This window comes from Tachypleus tridentatus, chromosome 3 (assembly GCF_004210375.1).
Source record: "Tachypleus tridentatus isolate NWPU-2018 chromosome 3, ASM421037v1, whole genome shotgun sequence".
NCBI lineage: Eukaryota > Metazoa > Arthropoda > Merostomata > Xiphosura > Limulidae > Tachypleus > Tachypleus tridentatus.
In genome coordinates, this window is record NC_134827.1 from 70,293,851 (window position 1) to 70,316,442 (window position 22,592).

A 22,592-nucleotide genomic window follows, 5' to 3' on the forward strand; every position below is an offset into this window, starting at 1 on the left:
CTTTCCCCTTCCATGAAACAATGGAGCTTCATGTTATACAGGGGCTTCAAACAGCAGCTGGCAACATTGGCATCTTGGAGAGAGCATCCTAATTGACTAAAGGCCTTCGCTTGTGTGGAAATGACTGGATCTTTCAGTAGGACAACACTGCAATCCACAATGCCTGCAGGACAAAAGACTCTTTCATGGCGAATAACGTGATTCTTTTGGACCATCCAGCGTGTTCGCCCGAACTGAACCCCATTGAAAATGTTTGAGGGTGGATGGCAAGGAAAGTCTATAGAAATGGACGTCAATTCCAAACAGTGCATGATCTTCGTGAAGTCATCTTCACCACTTGGAATAACATTCCAGCAAGTCTTCAGCAAACGCTTATATCGACTATGCCAAAGCAAATGTTTGCAGTTGTTCGCAATGACAGCCGTCAACTCACTACTGAGACCTCTTGTTGGGCATTTTATACTCTGTTTAGGACTTTTTTTTGGTATGGTCTTAAACTTTTGACCAGCTAGTATTTAGGCTAATATCATAGTGTTCACATTTTCCCTATTAAATGCTAACAAAGTTTTTTACTTTTATTTTCCCTTTTCTTATTTTCATCTTTCGAAGCTCTACTCAAATAAGTGGTTGAGTCTAAGAACACAAAATGCATATTTTTTCTTTATGTTCATTAGCCTTAAGAGTTTCGCCAGCAGTGTATATTCGTAGTTTTTCTCGTATTTGTGCGTGATTCATTTCAGTAAATGTAATGAAACCGAAATACTAATATGCTGGTATAAATATATTTCTATTATAATTTATAATTGGTTTATATTATACAATTTCGAAATACATAGTCCCAAAAAAGTTTAATCTATCATTCAGAAATTTAATATTCAATCCACAGAGAACAGATAGTCCTTTGTGTAGCTTTGTGCTTAATATCAAAGAACAAAAATTTAGTTCATATTAACGCCCAATTATAAATATGATATTGATCCCTATTGATATACAAATCCCTTCTGAAAACTTGGTGTTAACCTTGTGGGATAATGTTTTAAATGTCAGTTTTGTATGAATTAAACACAGAATATAAGAAAACTAACTTCAAGAAAATTTAATTTTCAAGTTACTTGTTTCGCATTTTCAGTTGCTCTTCAAGAGGTTGGAAAGGAAAGTTAGTTTATTTATACGTGAACTTTTATTTTTAAACACGTTCAATAAACTTCGTGATACTTTTTTTAGAAAAACATCCAATAAATTTTGAATTTTTTTTTATTTTGGAATACCTTCAATACATTTTGTGAAAATTTTTGTTTTGAAAGGCGTTCGATAAATTTTGTGATTTTTTTTTAATTTTGAAACTTGTTAAATGAATATTACAACATATTGTTATTTTTTTTCTGAAAGCAATGACACACAAATAAAAATACACTTTCACGCATACAAGTACCAGATAAACGTAATTTTAGATAACGATTTAACGTAAACGTTCACAATAATGTAAAAACATTCACGAAGCTTAAACTTTATTCGTAAAAATCATCGTATCTGAACCTTTATACATAACACTGTAACATATATACATTCGTAACTCACATATATACATGTGAGTATAGTGTTATGATTATTTTGTCGATTAGTTCTCGCCCTTCACTTTACGTATTTGGTTAGACTGTGTCTAAGAAGAATTCTCCATGAACGAAGAGCCCATTCTAAACATGAGTCTGTGTTGAGTCTATTTCTACTCAGGTTTGCTCTACATGATCAAAACCACAAAACGTTATTTTCCTTTCAAGTACTCCTGTGTAAGAAATACTACACAAGTTCAAAGTACTTCTAACTATGGAATACTAAACAAATTAAAAGGGCTCCTTACTAAGGAATACTAAACAAATTAAAAGGACTCCTTACTAAGGAATACTAAAGACGTTCCAAGTACTCTTAACAAAGGAATAATACTTTCGTTTCAAGCACAAGTTAACATAGTTTGATTACTTCTCAATTACTACTAACGAAGTAACTCGTCTTGCTGCCGAATAAGTTCTTCAAGTCGAATTAAAAACATGCTTACAAAAGTAGTGCGTGGTGAAAGTTATGTAGGAGATAGTGGTTATGAACTACACACCAGGATATATGTGTTGGATAGTTGTCAGAAACTACAGATACGATATAGTTAAATGTAAGAGGTGATGAGCATGAACTCACCCAGATATAATAGATATAATACCATGTAGGAAATAGTGGTCATGAACTACACACCAGGATATAAATTTATGAAGGAGATATTGGCCATCAATATATAATACAGTGCAGAAAGATTAGTCGTGAACTACGGGTCATAAGATAACTGGGTACGAAAGTCAGGCCAAACAGAGAGATGATGCGAAAGAAACCTGTGATGTACGTGTATTTACAGAGAAACGTACTGTGTACATGTAGAAAACTTCCGAATACATACAGGTACATTTGTATTCAAAGTGTAATAAAACTAGTCTGTGAACTTTTTTGTCTAATACAACTTAACAAATACAAGTTATTTCTAGTGCTGTATTTGGGTGACAATTTGTAAAGAAAAATATACAATGCAGATTTCTATGAAAAAATATCAAACGTAAATATTTCAATTTAATCCGAACATACAAAATGCGTGGAACTATTAAACATCTGGCGTGAATAATAAACACATAAACATGCCAGGATCTAGATGTTTAGATATTTCCTACTTGAAATACACCTTTTATTGTGTTTATATACTTACTATACTACCATAACATCGTTATAAAACGTAGCTAGTTTGCTTACGTGATCTACCCCTTGCTCGTAGTTGGTTAATATACACCTTTTCTGTCTTTGGGTATGTATGACCAGGTGATTAAAGTTTTCGACTCGTGACCCTCAGGTTTCGAGTTCGAATCCTTGTCCCACCAAATATGCTAGCCCTTTAAGGGAGGGGGGAATTACAATGTGTCAGCAATCCCACTATTCAATGTAGTTTTGCGCAAAATTCAAAAAACAATTACTCTGTCTTTGGGGAAACGATGCAGTATAGTAAAACATTTTCAGAAGTTGATGAAAGTTCCATCTTTTCACGTTCTTTACGATGCAGTTTAATGTTTCCTTGAAATAATTTCATTACTTACGAAATTACTTTTTGTCTAATGATGATGAAAATAATTGATTACTTGCTTCAAGTTTGAGGTTTTCTAAAAATAACTTTTGGTAATCTTCCAACGTCTTCATCTCAGCATCTGTAAAAATAAATAAACACCTTGCTCCAAATAAACTATAGTTTTAAGCAGTGAAATACGTTAATGCATAGAGAAATACGCTATAGTTATAGCGAGACACGTCAGTATATGTTAGCGTTGGCTATAGTGAAATACGTTAGTGTTAGCTATAAACTGATCAAAAACACCTTAGATGAGAAAAAAAAAGGTGCAGTCAAAAAAGGATTCAGCATGCGACTTAAAAAAATGAAATCAAAACTGTGAACTAAACTGTTAGTTACACTTATAGCATTAATAAAAATTTTACAGGAAATATTCTGAGCCAAAACTTTTCTTTACATTTCAGTGGAATTTGTTAAATAACTTTGCACTTATAGTTATAGTATATTATAAGATTTATCAATGTGCCAAATTTGAAAACAAATCCATAAAATTAAGTACGTTTTTTTATCTAATGAATTATTGCACTTTTGGTGCGGAGATAAAGGGGAAGAAACTGTCTTGAAATTGGAGATGTTATATCCCAAGTATTTATTAACGGATTGTCTTGTAATTTGGTGTGTAAATTAAGAGTCAGATAAAGCACGTCTGTTTAAAATATGTGATAGTTTTAAATACCACAGTCTGAACTACAGAATATGGAAAATCGCTAAACATTTATCATTCCTATTTTATTTAAATTTCCCATAAAGCTACACGAGGGCTATCTGCGCTAGTCGTTCCTAATTTACCAGTGAAAGACTAGAGGAAACGCAGCTAGTCATCATCACCAATCGTCAACACTTCCGTTGTTTTTTACCAACGATTATGGGATTGACCATGACATTATAATGCCCCCATGACTGAAAGGACGAGCATGTTTAGTGTGACGGGGATTCGAACCTGCGACCCTCAGATTGCGAATCTAGCGGCCTAATCACCAGACCGTGCCAGACTCATCATCACTGTTAAAAACACACAGTGTGTCTTGCAGGCTACTTTTTTAAGCCAATGTTAGTTATACTGAAATACATTAGTATTAGCTATTGCGATATACGCTAGTGTTAGCTATGTTCAGACATTTTAGTTTAATTTTATTCAAATTTCGCGAAAAGCCCACTAGGACTATATGTGCACTAACCGTTCAACATAAATTAATAGTGGACTATACAGAAGGCAGCTAGTCGACACCATCCACTGCTAGCTCTTGGATTATTTATCAATGATTAATGGGATTGAGTGATACATCATAGTTTCCCTATAGCAGAAAGGAATTAAATGACAACGATTCAAACCTGCGACCCACAGGTTGTGAGTTGAGTGCATTAACCAATAGGCCATGGCACTCCAGCTATAGTGAAATATATAAGGGGTACTTATACTGAAATACGTTAATAGCAGCTGTATTGAGGCACGTTAGTGCTAAAGTATAGTGGGATACGCTAGTGTCAGCTATAATGAGATACGTTACGATTAGCTATAAAGAGAAACTACGGTGAAATATGCTACAATTAGTTAGAATGAGCTACGTTAGGGTTAGCTATAATATGTGAAGTTAATTATAGTGAAATACGTTACTACTACATGCTGATATTCGTTAGTGTTAGTTAACGAATACTAATTACTATTGTAACTATCATCACATTATGGTTGATTCAAAACTGAATGAAAATTTAGAACGTTTTGTTGACATTTCATGATGGACTTAAGGCAAGAGAAAAAAACATGAAGAAAACGTAAAACAGTGGGGGAAAAAGATTTAAAAAAGATTACTGTAAATACACGACAGTGAAATAAAAATAACTTTATTTTATCTAACAATGTATGGTGCAAATGATTTTCATCAGGCTTAATTACATTTCCATATTAAGCCTAAGAAAAATGTTTGCTCGAAATTTTGCTAGATAAAATAAAGTTCTTTATGTTCCACGTTTCTACACCCACATTTATAGTAAACTGTGAGTTACCTATCACAACAATAATGTTCCTCAGTATATGTGTTTAAGAACTCTTATACCAACACCGGAAGTCAAGAACCACAAAAGTTCACTTCAGGTACAGGACGCCACAACGTTGAATGTATATGTTAAATTTTGGGATACGTTCTAAGGGTTAAGTAGATTGAAATACATTAAATTTACCTAAAGTAAGATTCGTTAGTGTTAGTTATAGCGAAATAAGTTAGACATTGGGACTAATGTTTGCCATAGTGGAGTACATTTACTGTTCTTTACGGTAAAATACTTATATTTGCGAGCTTTTGATCTTCTTAGCAAAGATTTCATCGGGCAACAATATACTAAGCAACATAAATTTGTTTATCTGTAGAACGCTGCGTCAAAACAGGTATATAGGCAACAATAGGTAATAGCTGATATCTGATATTAAGGTTAATAACCATACAGAAATTAACATGGATATACAAGATAAATCGATTAATTCCTTGTAGTAAAAATAAGGAAAACTCAATTACAAGTATTATACAGAGAGATACAATATCCGTGTATGATTCTACATATTAACTTACCTGCGTTATGATCCTTAAAAGCGTTAGTACTAGTTAAAGCTATGTTGGAACACTAAACAATTATACAGCCTATATTTTATAAATTACCCAATCTATAAATTACCACAAAGAAAACTTCACCAATGATCTCTCTGACTACGTTGCTTATTGTTATGGGTGAACTTCAAATTTAATTACGCATTAAACAAATACTGTTGAACATCCGAATTCTCAATCACAAAACGAAATCTAAAGTGGAAGGAAGAGAATGACGGCCTTCTTAACTTTGAATGAGCTTTTCTCCAAAGATGAGAGTTTCGGGTTCGAATCCCCGCCCGAACAAACATGTTCACTATTTCAGCTGTGGGGACATTATAATGTTATGGTCAATTGTACTATTTGTTGGTAAAAGAGTATCCCAAGAGTTAATAGTGTGTGGTGATGATTAGCTGCGTTCCCTCCAGGCTTTCACTGATAAATTAAAACCGGCTATAGCAGACAGACTACGTTTAGTTATGCGAGAATTCCAAAAAAACAAACAAATTAAGACGAAGGTCGTGAAAAATAAAACATTTTAAAATGAACTTGTTTCATTATAAATATAATTTCTAGTTAAAACAAATATTTAGTACATGGCTTTTTTATATGTTTCAAAAAATGCACTTCTTGCGGTTGTCGGCCGTTTTATGTATAAGGTTAGGAAAAACGGAGTAATACGATCAAATGTAGTTCATTATAACTCCAGTTTGAAATATACGCTGCATTTAGTAACTGCATTTAAGTCTCTTAAATGAACTAGTTAAGAGACTAACTAACTAACTAACACCAATAAAGCAGTGACTTTATTCATTTAATTAAATCAAACTTTGTGTGGAATAATTAATCTTTATTTAACCAAGGAAGGTTGTGGATAATACATAAGTTGGGCGCTATCTAAAACAATTCCACAAAAGAACATGAGTATAAGTGTGGAATGAGACAATGCCGCGGAAGGCGTTTTTTGGTTTTGTTTTGTTTTGTTCTGAATTTCGCGCAAAGCTATCTGCGCTAGCCGTCCCTAATTTAGCAATGTAAGACTAGAGGGAAGGCAGCTAGTCATCAACACCTACCGCCAAAAATTGGGCTACTCTTTTACCAACGAATAGTGGGATTGACCGTAACATTATAACGCCCCCACAGCTGAAAGGGCGAGCGTATTTGGTGTGACGGTGATTCGAATCCACGACTCTCAAATTACGAGACAAGTGCCTTAACCCCCTGCCCTGCTGGACCTGGAAGGCGTTTTACCCTATGCGTTACATGTTGCACAAAATAAATGAACCTGAATTGAGGTTATTTTTGGCATATTCGGTTGTCTATGGTTTCTTATTGTTTGAAAGTAACAAAATGAAATTCTCTAAAATATTTTTGTAACAACAAAGATTTTATTTTAGATGAAAGTTGTTCACAAAAAAAAAAAAAATTGAGTTCGTACTTTGGCCTCCAATCACTTATGTTTACGCCTGCTTGCCAGTATATTTGTGCACGGGATAATTGAGCAATATAATTATTTCCCGTTAGAAGCACTTCATAGCCAATGATATACTTGGGGGGCCGTTCTACATAAGGTTTTATCTCACCTTCACCTACAGCTAATTTCAAACAATGTTCTTTGAATTTGCAGTTGAAGATGATGTAAGCAACCTCCTTTTTTTTCTTGCCTTAACGCTTTCCATAATTTACTCCATTTACACACAACTTGCTATATTCACACAGTTCTGTGAAAGCCTATCCAAGGCTTACTTTGTTCACACATCTACGTGAAAAAGATAAGAAATGAAAAGTGTTCATCTGAAATCAACTCTACTGATCGTTGTCGACTATTTAAAAGAGAAGGTTCTTTCCATTCAGTGCCATCCAAAAATGTTATTAAAATATTTCGACAACTTCTCGGTCTGCTTGTGCATTAACAATTTACACCTTCCGTATATTAATATCACACTATTATCATGAACATGTTTTCATGTTATTCACCGATAAAAAGCAACAACAGAATTATTTACGTGATACTCATTTCGCAAACGTACGTACTCTTGCTCCCGCCCCCATTGGCACAACGGTATGTCTGTGGACTGACAGTGATAGAAAGTGGGTTTCGATACACGTGGTGGGCAGAGCACAGATAGCCCATTGTGTAGCTTTGTGGTTAAAACTCTTGCGATCAATTTTAAACAACAACTACAATGAGAATACAACTCAGTATCTTACTTTTGCTTGCTCTTTCTTGCCAGGTTTTATTTTGTTCAAGACATGTAACCCAGAGTTTAGGAACCTTTTGTTCATTACTTAAGTCTGACTACACGCAAGAGGTGATGCTATTCACAAAAAACTTTCCTTTATCCTCGGGCTCAGTACCATTGCCTAAGTCGAAAGAAACGGATTTTATTTCTTTACCCGAGGCCTGTATCGACCTTATACGAGGATTAGGTGCTGAATGAAACAGAAAACAAACAAGTTACTCACTTTCAAAACGAAAATAAATCATTCAGTGGTTATGTGATTATGAACAGTCCAAGTTTTCATTACGTTTGTATTATATCAATTTCGAAAGTTGCCTAACCTAAATATTTTTGAAAATCTCAAACGTGTACTCCATAAATACAGGGTGTTCGGAAAGTCACTGTGCACTTATATATTTATTAACAGACATGTTTCAATATAGAATACAGGAGGTAAATATGATTGACAATTACAAACAATGTTGAAAGTGACCCCTGTTGGCATCAATACAGGCCTGGATCCTTCTTATTTTGTTTCTATACACCGCTATCAGTTGCTGGCTTGAAATAGACTGAATAAAATATGATTACAAAACTGCACAGTGACTTTCCGAACACCCTGTATTTGTAGCATAATAGTTTAAAACGTTACGAATAGTTATCAAATCAAGATTTTCACAATAATCTAAAAACAAATTAGCTAAGCACGGTGCAATCTTTGACCCGAAAGAAATGTAAATTTGGATGACAAAGCCATTTGTAATAAATAAAATTACAGTAGAGAACAGTTTGGAGTTTGATATATAGTCCAATAAGTTAACCTTCAATGAACCTGATTATAATAATAATTTGGGCATTCAGTCACTTCGTGCAAATGAATTATAAAATGAAGTATATAAGTTAAGCAGAAATTTAATTTTCTGGATTCCGCATCTATTGTTGGTATGACGAAACCAATTTTTATTGAATTATTGGATCTTGTCACTAACAAGATTTAGTTTCTAACGTTTGTCACCATCAAGAAATTGAGTTTCTGTGTGCTCAGTTGTTGTATTAATTATGTTTAGCTAGTCAGTCTTTAAGTTATTGTAAGATATTATAGCTGGACAATTACCCTGAACAGTTTAAAACTATATTACAAAAGATATGGATAAGACCTTTATTATTTCTAAAAATAAAGAATTTAAAGCAGTGACTTTATTCATTTAATTAAATCAAACTTTGTGTGGAATAATTAATCTTTATTTAACCAAGGAATATTCTTGTATTTTCATGTGACACGACAATGAAATTGTCCAAAACATATAGCATAAGAATACTAAACTTTACATACGTAAAAACTTATTGTTCAAATTCTTTTTGTATCATACTGACGAGAAATGTGACCTAAACTCAAAAATCTGTCCAAACTATTTATATAACAGTGATAAAATATAGCATCGTTTATTACTCTTCACCTACACCTACAAAATCCCATCCTAAACTGGTAGGGAACACACTTCGTGATGTTTCTCTCTAACAAGTATATTACAAACAGTGTTATTTACTGAAACATTAGCTAAAATGTTGTTACCAGTGCTTACCTGTCTTTCTCTCATGATGTGCATTTAATGAGCTTTCTTCCGGTCTGTTATTTGGTGTTAGTGCTAACTGTATTTTATCTAAGAAGGTTCCAAGTACTTCCATACTGGGAGATACGACAAAATTGATGAACCCTGTTCATTAACATAAAATAAAGAAATGTCAGCACAAAATACACGTTTAGTTTTTATGTAATTATACAAGACTGTATATGAAAATATAAAGTAGCAAATGTAAGAGCCAGATTGTTATTAATCACTTTGTGAACACTGTTGTTAAGTACTTTGGATTTCAAACAAACTTTGTTAAACTAGTAATCAATTTTTAACCTGAAATTCAAACCATAAATATATTATCAGTAACAGTGTAGAGCTAAAGAGGTTTCATTTTCGACACTAGTTAAAATATCAAAGTTCTAAAATATTCTTTCAGTATTAGCTCAATACGTGGATGGTTTTAGATAAGGTAACAGATTTAATAGTTTTTTATCACCATATAATACGTTTTTCAGTTTCAACCATACTCCAATAAGCTGTTATTAGATAGGAAACTATTTCTAGAAATAGAATAACATTGTGGGCAGCAATTAAAAATTTAGTGGTACAAAAAGAAACATTGAAATCAAATAAAGGAGTTTCATCACATTTGTACATTTCTCTCAGTTTCACATTATCTTTTGAAAGGAAAACTGTAAACAACACCTATGTAGCTCCAAAACTTATAAAATTGCATTCTCAAAAAATAAATCTTAATGTAATTTGACATGATGTTTATTCACTATCACCATGGTTACAAAGTTGTTTAACTTGAAGTAGCCTTGGGCATGTTGAAATTAGGCACGTCTTTGATTAAGCAACTTTCAATAATTCTTCTTTTTATATAGTTATTCATTTTGTATAAAATTATTGTAGATTTCCAATTGATTTTGGGACCAAAATTTTTTCATATGAATTAAAAATTGCATTGTTTGTGTTTTCATTTTTTTATGTACTGAAGCTCTCCTGTCAATATTTTTTTCATTCTCACTTACGAAACTTTTTTCATGGGATATGCATAATAATGAAATAAAATTCTTGTGTTATATCTTTAAGTGTGGTTTCTACATAAAATTAGGTTATTTTTAATGATATTTGGGTATTTGTATGTAATTCTCAAATATACATCTCTAACATTTTCCCAAGAGACTCACTTTTTGTGTGGCCCGGCATGACCAGGTGGTTACGGTGCTGGACTCGTAATCCGAGAGTCGCGGGTTCGAATCCCCGTCGCACCAAATATGCTCACCTTTTCAGTTGTGAGGGCGTTATAAGTGACGGTCAATTCTACTATTCGTTGGTATCGCGGGTTCGAATCCCCGTCACACCAAATATACTCACCCTTTCAGTTGTGGGGGCGTTATAAGTGACGGTCAATTCTACTATTCGTTGGCAAAATAGTAGCCCAAGAGTTGGCGGTGGGTGGTGATGACTGGCCGTCTTCCTTCTAGCCTTAAACTGCTAAATTAGCGACGGCTAGCGAAAATAGCCCTCGAATAGCTTTGCGCGAAATTCAAAAACAAAACAAACAAACAAAGACTTTTTTGTGTTCCAGCTAACATATGATAAACTGGTTACATAATGTTGTTGGTTGGTCTTTCTTTGTCATTGTTGTAACATAAGAGTATCAGTGAAAAGTTTGTGTTGAATGTAGTGTTGACATGATCTTTAAAAGTACTCACTTTTACTGGGACGTTGACCTCACAGTACACTGAATGTCTAATTTTCTTTAACTTAGTAGTACCTAACTAAAATACTTAAAACAATTTGGTTGGTTATTTGAAATTAAGCACAAAGCTACACAATGGGCTATCTGTGTTCTGCCCACCATGAGTGTTAAAATCCAGTTTCTAATGATGTGAGTCCGTAGACATACTTTTGTGTCATTGATGGGGGGGCCTCCAAACAATAAATACACAATTAAAAATTTTATGGTAAGGTTATCAGTGGTCTTAAAACAAACACTTTACTGGTTTTAACATTTAATCATGTCATTCCCAGGAATATGAAATAAAAATCAGTACAAATATATATATTTAATTACCCAAAACCCATTGGTAATTAATTATTTAGTTTACATAATAAATTTAAATGCTGAATTTGATGTCAAAATATGCAGTGTCTGTTTTCACACTGCTGATAGTCTCATAATAAAGATTTTAATTCTATACTGTTTTGAGTGTTTTAATAATACCTACACACGTACGTTGAATTTCAACCTTTCAGTATTATCAATACTTGTTTTGACACTTCTAAAATTAAAGTCCTAAAAACTAAAACAATAATAACAATAGAGCTTGGTAACCAGCTTCCAAAAAGGATCCAGTACTGAGTACGATCAGAATGGTTGAATATATCAGGCTAGTTTACTGAAATACTAGTTTACTTTCCTTACTAATCTGAGATTCAGCAAATAGGGTTGTTTTTCTATCGCAGAGTGGTGAGAATGGAAGACCTAGCCCTTTCTCTTTGTTGCTCTATAAGAAAATTAATAGGAGAAAACTAAGACTAATAATCAGACTAAACAATTAAAAATAATTCAAAATGCAATAGGTAAATAAAAAATTAATTGTTCTAGGTACAAAATTAGAGACTAAGACGAAAATGTGGCATGTTTCTCATGCAACGAACAATAGCATTATGAAAAGTATCGTGTAAATATCTCAATCAACATCTCTATCACCAATACTTCTTCATTACGTATTTCATAACAAACACTATCAAAATCTCTTATCTTAATAACAAGTATCCATTCTTGAGCTTCTAAAAACCTCGGTCGCCATTTTTAGTGTAAATACTGAAATTAGCCCATCAACTTGTTAAATATATTTTTCTAATATTGAAATTATTTATGAGTTCATGACTTTATAAGCAGAAATATCAATATTTCAGCTACAACAACATGTAAACAACAATATCAATATTCCAGCTACTACAATGTCTAAACAACAATACTATCAATATTCAAGCTACAACAACGTGTAAACAACAACACTATCAATATTCAAGCTACAACAACGTGTAAACAACAACACTATCAATATTCCAGCTACAACAACATGTAAACAACAATATCAATATTCCAGCTACTACAATGTATAAACAACAATACTATCAATATTCAAGCTACAATAATGTGTAAACAACAATACTATCAATATTCCAGCTACAACAACATGTAAACAACAATATCAATATTCCAGCTACAACAACATGTAAACAACAATATCAATATTCCAGCTACTACAATGTCTAAACAACAATACTTTCAATATTCAAGCTACAACAACGTGTAAACAACAACACTATCAATATTCAAGCTACAACAACGTGTAAACAACAACACTATCAATATTCCACTCACTACATTGATTCTGTATGTAAACAACAACACTATCAATATTCCAGCTACAACAACATGTAAACAACAATATCAATATTCCAGCTACTACAATGTCTAAACAACAATACTATCAATATTCAAGCTACAATAATGTGTAAACAACAATACTATCAATATTCCAGCTACTTCATTGCTTCTATACGTAAACAACAATACTTTCAATATTCCAGCTACTACAATGATTCTACATGCATTTTACTTTAAATCTTTTACACTGAATATATTAAAAGTAAAAACATAAAATTAATTAGTTTGATTTAATATGTAGACCCCATCAGCATTTACTAGTGCAAAAACAATATTATTTCACATTTAATAACAGTGTTACATTTGAACTTTTTAGTAATGACAACAAACACTGAGAAGAAGAACCAAAAGTGAAACCACAACCAAAATAAGTTGAAAAAAGATGAACTAGAAAAATTAAGCCTTGTTAATCTGATTATCAAGTGATTATCATGAAGAAAACATTATTTAGGAAAAATAAACATCGATTTCTCTATGTTCATACGCAATGAATCTTGTATGTAGATTATCAGTGAATAGTTTCTATCTACCTGCTGAAAGAATTCCTCCAAGAGAAGTTTCGTCCAGGAGTAATGTACCTTCCATTCTTTACTGGGGTGGCTGATATCACAGCAGTGAAGGAATAAAGCTATACCCTTCGCTTTCTCTAGACTGCAAGCAAAACATACCACGTCGCATACCTTTTGCCTTACCTACTGTAGCCATAACATTCTACTTCGCATACCTTTTGCCTTATTTACATTCCAACTGGAACATGCCACTTTACACACCTTTCGTTTTGTATATACTGCAACTAAAACATAATACTTCAAGTTCAACTCTCTAACATAAGAGAGACTGACACCATTTCAACATTATCAATGAAGGTTTTTACATCGTAAATACAATTCACATTTTCACTTCAAGTATGTCATGCATAAATGACCAACATGATAGATTTGAGTTTTTGAACATGATTATTAAGGCTAATTTACTGCTCTTCTGCTCAGTTTCATTAATGAAAGACCAAGCTAACATCAAATGGTTTCTACTAGAAGTTACAGGTTACGGTTGTGTGACTTGGAATTTGTATTAACGAAGGAAGTTCTTTTGTATGGTTTCTAGTACTGCTTACGGGAGGCGTTTTTGTTGTTGTTTGTTTCTAGTTTGTATTAAAAGAGAGAAGTTCTTTCTGCATTATCCAGTAAGAATTAAAGATGGCAGATCTGTAACTCACCTAAACTCTTCATGAGCTAGAAGTTTTTCATGACTTTTAGATAATAAAAATGTGAAGTCATGTCTGTTCCCAGCACCATCTCTATAACCAAGCTTCGAAAATCCCTGAAATTAAATCAAGTCCATGTGAAAATACTTCTACAATACTGAAGTCTTCAGTTGGTGTTTTTATTACACACATTGATATATTGAGCAAGTAGTGGTGTTCACATTTACCTTTATTCCTAGTAAAATCTTTCAATAACAGCAATTAATACAGATATAAAAAATTATTAACTAGCACTTGCTAAGATGTAGCAAAACTTCTTCAGTTTTTTTATACCAACACAACACCCTGGAAGATAACATCCTCATCACCCTAAGGTGACATTCAAAATTTTCTTCAGAAAATTGTTCAAAACGTCATTAAAATACGTAATGCAATATTACAAAACAGAGCTTTATACAGAAATATTTTAGTCCATGTTGCAAAATGCATCTAAGTTTGAGAATTAAATACTTTTTCTCGTTTTTCTTTAATTACATCACTCATGTAGTTCATACTTGTGTCAATGTTTTTATGTTCAACAGATTTCGAGTTCCACCAACAAGCCAACTAAAAATTATACATATAAGCTCTCGATCTTACAGAATATATTTTTTTAAAAATTGAAAACTTTTTAGAGGATTCAAAAATAGGGAATCAAAGGGAATTTGAAGGGTTCACAGTAACGATCAAATTAATCTACTTGAAATTTAGAATGGACGTGTAAACTGTCGTTAAAGACATGAATCATATTTTATTTTATTTACATTTTAGGATTTTTTTAATTTCGCCCTCATCACGGAGAACAAAGGGAGTTTTGGGACTCTTTGGACTGATAGCATGAACTTACTGTGTTGTGCAGTTGTAGTTTCTTGTTAACTTTCCGAACAAGGGAGTGACAAGTTTGATATAGCAAAGAAGTATGAACAAAACATTTATTATTGAAAGATAAATATTGATAAAGTCATAAAGATAGAATTTTCAGGTTTCCATTCCTTTTACCTGTATTCTTCCCTACTTAGATTTTGAAGAATGTTCGTATTCTGGTCTTTCAGTAATCTAAAAGTTTCACTTAGATGGTGATTTTCAAGAACTGACCGGTCATTATAGATCAAGACTATGCCTGACCTGTGACAACAGCAATTCATGGAAAAAAATCATAAAGTATATCAAACTTGGAAACTACAAGAACTTGCAAAAAACATGCAGATACAGAACAAATATTATAACAGAATCAAACATATATTCACTGAGAGAGGAAACTAGAAACAGAAGGTTCTACCTAGACATCACGTGGTAATTGTTAGTAGTGCCATTTGATTGTTGATAAAATTTAGCATTAAAAGAGGATCCGTTCAGCAAGACGTAAGGGGGTACGCATGTGGAGGGGGAAGGATTTAGTGAGGGCGTTCACACCATCATTATGTAGAATTGATGTGTAGAGTGTTTGAATGTCCACTGGAAATATATGCTGGAAGTTTGAAGTGCATGTATCGTATCTTTTCTAAAAAGAAGAGAAGACAGGCTTAAAAACGTCATCGAGAAAAGGCGAAATTAATTCGGAGGAGCAGTTACAGGCGAAAATAGTTGAGTGAACAGAATTCCATGGTTTATAAATCTTACGTGTTACTTCTTTCAACCTCACTCTTACATTAACAGTTCCATTGTCACTGGTAACCAGATGAAGGGCTGTTGCCCGAAACGACGTTTTCTTCTTTTATTAATGCCCTCCCAGTGGCTCAGCAGTATGTCTGCGGACTTACAACGCTAAAAACCGGGTTTCGATACCCGTGGTGGGCAGAGCATAGCTAGCCCATTGTGTAGCTTTGTGCTTAATTCAAAACAACAACAACATTTTTATTATCAGAGTTATTTTAATTTGGCAAGTTTCTCAACACTACTTTATATTCTCTTTTGCATTTGGTTTATGGTTAGGTCACAATTTTATTAAAATTACTTAAGTTTGTTCTATAATTATATTTCCTTAATCTACAGTTTAGGTTGTAATTTTATTTATTTAGCCTACAGGGGCCTGGCATGGCCGTGGGGGCGTTAAAATGTAACAGTCAATCCCACTATTCGTTGGTAAAAGAGTAGTCCAAGAGTTGGCGGTGGTTGGTGATGGCTAGCTGCCTTCCCTCTAGTCTTACACTGCTACATTAGGGATGGCTAGCGCAGATAGCCCTCGAGTAGCTTTGCGCGAAATTAAAAAAAACAAAACAAATTTAGCATACAGTTTACATTATAATTTTATATCGATTACCTAAAAGAAGTTTGTTATTATTTCTCTAACAAAAACAACATCTATTTTTACTTCTTTAACTCACGTTTTATGTTATAATTTTATTTATTTTACTTGTCGCTAACCCTGCTTAAAACAACATATAGTGAATTGTCTGAGTTACGTCAGCAGCATGGATGCTGTTGTAGTAGGGATTCTTGTATTCATTGTAACCTGATTCCATTTGGATCATGAAGTTTTCGAGAACTACAATTGAAATCTATCATTAAAATATATCATTATTATTCAAAAGTCTCACTTGAGTCATTTGCAGTAATTTTTCAATTGCAATCGCGAGTAGAAGATACTGAAACAAACAGATAATGTTACAAATTAAAAGGATCGAAAATGTCATAAATCAAAACATCGTACAATGTCTCTAGTAAGTTATGCAGAAATAAGCTTAAAGTAAAATAACTGAAGGAGCCCAGATCTAGAACAGTGATATATTTAGTGTCAGAGACTGTGGAAAAAAATAATAAAATTTTTAAAAAGAGAAATATTTCTATTAAGTCTAATATTCATTTATGAATGTTTTAACATTCTATTGGCCAGTACGAACCAGGTTGATGATTTTAACAATGATAACGTTAAAGAGACATAGTGGTTTTATATTTGAGGTTATTAAAACCCTTTTATAATTATCTCACCGACGTTCCATTCGACTTGTACTGTGTTATATTGTTCTATTGACTGTAAAGTTGTGTACTGTTAACTAAATCCTGGTGGGATCCCACAATGCAATGATCTGTATTACTGATTAAATTCTAGTGAGAACCCAGCTTACCTTAAACTTATGTATTAAACCATAACGTTTTAGAAGGTTAGTTGTTACGTGGCGGAGGATTTGACCATTGGCTACTCGGTTCGCCGAAAAGACATCAAAAGACCAGCAGTCTTTGTTCTGGAAGAAAAATAACGACAATATGTTTTTACCCAAAATATATTTATTTTAATCATTTCATCCTGTGTTTTGGTCGTATCTTCAATTAAAAATACACTACTTTCATCCTTCCATATGAACAATCGTCCTGTCATCCTATTAATCCTAAAATCCCTATTTCTTAAGAGTATGTTATGTATCTGTTTATGAATATTCACCAATTTTGAATAGATGTAGAATTCCTATGACACGTTTTTGAAAAAAAGTTTTGATATAATTCATAATTCTGCCCAATTTATTGTACGTTACGAGACACTTAAATTTCACAGTCAACATTTAGTTTTTAATTTCACAACAGACATCTCGGCTTTGCTTTATAAACAAATATCTATCATTGTTATATTGCGCCGATTTTATCCCCCAAACTATAAAACTGATGTAATTTACAGTATTAAGTCTGTTTAATTTTATCACGCGTATATATATGTTTCATTATAAAGGTTGAAGTTTCTGTTCTTTCATATTTATTTTCCTGACAGAAGGAATGAATAAACAAACTACATGCACAAGCCACTACTGCGCATGTTTAACCACCAGATGTTTTACAAGTAAGCAAATGTTCAGAAGTAATTTTACTCACCTCAGTACACTTAACAACTTGGTTTAGAAAAATCATTACATCTGGGTAAGCTTTCTCTTTGAATATTCTGTAAGCGGTGGAAAATATGGAAAATTGTAAATTACAATGGGTTAAATGTTACACAAAAGGAAAATTCCTGATTACTGGAGAAAGTCCTCGGATATTTAAAAAAAACGAAAAACAATACAAACTCGAATGAGGTTTATTTCATTAATTTACATAGAAATAATAGTTTTTTTAACCTTAACTTGTGTATCAGTGTCTTGATAATAAAAACTTCATACCGAATGTTTTGTTTCATCTTTTTATAAGATCATTTTTATCGTTATCTTAATATATATATACATATACAATATAGAGGCGATTCTTATCTTTTAACACAGTGGTTCCCAACCTTTTTTATGCCCCGCACCCCTAAAACATTTTAATATGTTCTCGCACCCCTCACAGTAATTATTTATTTAAGAATAAAGGTGAAGGTGGCCAAAACAAATGTTATCTCGCACCCCCTGGAACGCTATCTCGCATCCCCAAGGGGTGCGAGCACCCCTGGTTGGGAACCACTGTTCCAACATGACTCTAGCGACCACCACTTATGTATGATCTGTGACGTCATAAAAACACGTAGGTTCAAGAAGTCTTGATACAAAATGACAAAAAATCCTATAATCCGAGTACTTTCGAAAAGTGGATCTTTCATCATAGTTTTCTTATATTCTACCATGACTCTTAATGACCATCCCTTATCTATCATCATACACTTATGTTCTGTCATGACTCTAATAATCATCCACACTCTTGTGTTCTAAATTCACAAGACAAATAATACGTGACTAGTATGAAATGTCAATTACTGTAGTTAGAATTTGTTACAACGTTTTCCGGCGTTTTAACCAGTTAATATCTCTACTGTGAAAAAAACTAACTTACTGTTTCTAAGCAACCCTTCGACATTATAGTTGTTTTTATATCTATTTACTTCAATTATGGTTATAATAAATATTATTTAAATTTATCGTACTACTCGGCAAAGTTCTTGAATAACGTAATAAAACTAGTTACGTTAAATGTCAACAGAGAGAAGCACGCACTTGTCGACCATAATACCCACTCGAATTGCATTAGCAACAGATCTGAAACGAGGTTTGTCTTCTCTTTGCTGTTTGGCCGCTTGCCGTGTAAAGGTCATTGCCAACCAATCACGTACCTCATCTGGTACAGAATCAGGCTAAACTTCTGAGAAATCATCTGTTGAGAGGCAGAAATAAAATATCCACAATATTTTGTATTGACTCTGAGAAACATACCCACTATATATTATTGACTAAGAGAAATATACCCACAGGGTCCCAGATAGTGTTATTTTCTTCCAAGAATAAATAGAACCAAAATTAAGTGCAACAAATATTTCTATTTTTTGCTTTTGAAGTTTATATGTCATATTGTGTCCTAGGCTACAGCCTGCGTAATTCTTCTCTTGATTCATGACATGCGCACGTCTTACGTACGTCCAGACAGTAAAATTTGCAACGTTAAGCGTCTCTTATGTGGTTTTATTTTAGTATCTATTGACTGTCCAACTGCAAGCACACTAATATATATTGGTGCGAGTGTTTAAACTAGGTGGCCCCTCTATGTGGGCTTCCGGGGAAATTATTGATTTTGACAAAAAAATTCACAGTATTCTATATTATTGAGCCAGATATAAATACCCATAATACTTTCAATTCTTCATTAAATAAAACATCCACAATATTTTGTATTCTTCGTTCGATTATTTTAATAGATGTTGTAAAAACAATGATCTGTGCTATTTTACAAATGAAAAATATTACGTTCAAGGCTTTCTTTTAAATATTTAGAATGACGAGAAAGAAGAAGAGATAGAGTTATGTATATTTGCTGAATATCAAAATGGTTCGAAAAAAACAAAATTGCGCTCTGCACTTTAGGGCTATCAATGCATTATAAGAGTGGAGGTCAAATCTCGCTCTTCGATAAGCCTTTGAGTAGTCTTGCTCTAATATCCCAAAATAATCAAACAAAATCAATTAATTTATCTCTCATTTTTACATCTTACATTTATCATGATTAAAACTCATCTGTCATTTATTTGTCCAACTCACTAGATGATCTATATCTTTCTGTTAAGCAATAGCATCCACTTCACAGTCACCAACACCCAAAACTTTAATATTATCAGCAAATTTAAGTAACTTATCAACCATTCCCTCATCTATATCATTAATGTAAATCAAAAAGAGCAATGGTCCTTAGACTGAGCCTGAAGGTATCCCACTTGTGACATTTATACCTCTGCTTTCTTTCATCTAGTTACTCTTCTATCCAGTTTGCTAAATTATCCCCCCACACTTATACAAGTATTTTTTACAAGCCTTTTATGTGTCACCTTGTCAAATGTTTTCTAAAGATCCAGATACACCAAATCTACACCTTTACTCTCTTCTACGTAAGTAGTAATCTTTTCAAAGAATGTTAAAAGGTTTGTAATGCAAGAATATTTCTTAGTGAAACCATGTTGACTATCCATTAAAATTCTAAACTTTGTTAAATGACTTAAGAAAAATCCTTTTAAAATATTTTTTCAAATCTTCTTCCACATATGATATAAGCCTAATAGGTCTATAATTACTGGTACCTCTGGTACCTGCCCACTATTCAAGAACTAACAAGAAATAGCAGTAAGTGTCTTGCATATCCAATCCTTACTTCCTTCAGAATCCTTGAGAAATATTATCTGGCCCAAGATCCTTACTGTATTTTAAACTTCACAATTTTTTCTTAGTCAGCTCAGAACGAATAACACATTCTTGTTTGATCTCATTACAATTTATTACTGTTTAAGATGTGAAACACTTAAATCTTTGAACCAAAATTTAATAACCCATCCATCTCATAATTATCAGATACTATCCTCACTTTATCCTCAAACAAAGGTCCTACTCCAATTCTAACATTTTCTTTACCTTTAACGTGTTTAAATAAATCCTTACTGTTAATTTTTACATTTTCAGTCAATCTTTTTGATGATTTAATTTCGTGTTTCCCCACCTTTCTTGATTTTCTATAATTTTCTAAAACTTTTGTCGTATAAGTCAATTTAAATTTCTTAAATTTATTATGCTTTTTAAATTTTATTTCTTAAGCTCTTTTATGAATCAACCCGGGTTTTTTACTTGAAGCTACCCTTTTTTTTTCTTCAACAAGAAATATGTTTACCTTGAATAGTTAAACATTTTCCATATCTGACCAGTGTCTCCAAGTAACTCAGCTTCCCAACTTACAACAAATAATTCTTGTTACGTCCCTTCAAAATTTGCTTTTTTTAATTCATATAGTTTAAGTTCTATTGAAAAATTTTATATATGAACAGAATGGAAATGGTAAATTTGAAAGTACGTGTTAAAATTAAACACAAGACGTTTAGACTCAGTGCAATTTAATCGTACGTCTTAGATTATTTGTCAGCTTGAGTTATCTTGTATAAAGTTTCTAGCTTAAACCATTTCTTAAAAAGGTACAGCTACTTCAGTAGATCTGGACACTTTCAACAAAACTGGATTGCATTATTAGTTAAAATAAACTAGAAAAATAAATAACACAGATAATTCAGATCTTGTTTCATTGGTTTTAATTACAAATAATTTTTCAAATTTTAAGCCTAATTATTTTCACTGCTTCACCATCTTTAACATTTTCCACAAGAGCATCTTTGTAATAAGTTATGTGGTATATACCTATTCAACATTAGCTCTGTGTCACTCAATTTTATTTATTTTTCAGATTTAGAATAAAGATAATTTTTTTACGAAACTTAGAACACATGATGAAGTTAAACTAAAGAATGCCTATACTTGCACTAGAATATCAGAAAACTCGTATGGTGTTTTATTTTTCAGAAGTCGCTGTAAACTAAAAACTGTCGAGCTTAATATAAAAATTGGTCCCTTACCTGATATTACTTGTAGATACAGTTTCGAGCGCCAAAATGGCATATTCTGAAGTTTTTTGTATAACATTCATGGGAACATCACCGTGCTGTAGGTGGCGAGCAACTTCTCGAAGTCTGAAATATCAAGAAATATTTTTCTGTTACGCGTCACAGGCGGTTATAAAGAAGGACTGCACAATTTAAATAACCCAATTGTAAAAATGATAATTATCACAGATGTACGATATAACTATTTTCAGTAACTCTAAACATAATTGTTTGTTTCTTTATAGTTAAGCACGAAGCTAAACAACGGTCTAGCTGTGCTCTGCCCACCATGGGAATCAAAACCTGGTTTCTAGTGTTGTAACTCCGCAGACATGCTGCTGTGCCAATAGGAGCGACTCCAAACATAAAGGTATTTGGAAAACTAAAAAATAATAGTTATTATAGTTCAAAAAAAATCTGCAAGTAAGGATTCTGTCGAATATAGGACCAGTTCCAAACAATACGTTACTAAACAGTTATAGTCCATGCTCAATTTTAATAGAAAATATTCTCAAGCATTTTGTTAAGAAATGTTAACTGTTGTAATTTT

At 32.7% G+C, this 22,592-nt stretch overlaps 1 pseudogene across 1 annotated transcript in view; it reads right to left on the bottom strand.

The window, feature by feature from the left end:
- Positions 1-774: 774 nt before the first annotated feature.
- LOC143245895 (dual specificity calcium/calmodulin-dependent 3',5'-cyclic nucleotide phosphodiesterase 1-like) overlaps positions 775-22,592 on the bottom strand; it is a 28,157-nt pseudogene continuing 6,339 nt past the window's right edge. The window contains exons 2-14 of the transcript XR_013025704.1: positions 22,016-22,129; positions 18,043-18,109; positions 17,307-17,423; positions 16,595-16,739; positions 15,658-15,696; positions 15,521-15,560; positions 15,241-15,366; positions 14,215-14,318; positions 13,529-13,649; positions 11,964-12,045; positions 9,536-9,667; positions 7,942-8,163; positions 775-3,230 (exon numbers count right to left, since the gene is read on the bottom strand). The product of XR_013025704.1 is annotated as a dual specificity calcium/calmodulin-dependent 3',5'-cyclic nucleotide phosphodiesterase 1-like (transcript). The remainder of the gene's footprint in view (positions 3,231-7,941; positions 8,164-9,535; positions 9,668-11,963; positions 12,046-13,528; positions 13,650-14,214; positions 14,319-15,240; positions 15,367-15,520; positions 15,561-15,657; positions 15,697-16,594; positions 16,740-17,306; positions 17,424-18,042; positions 18,110-22,015; positions 22,130-22,592) is intronic.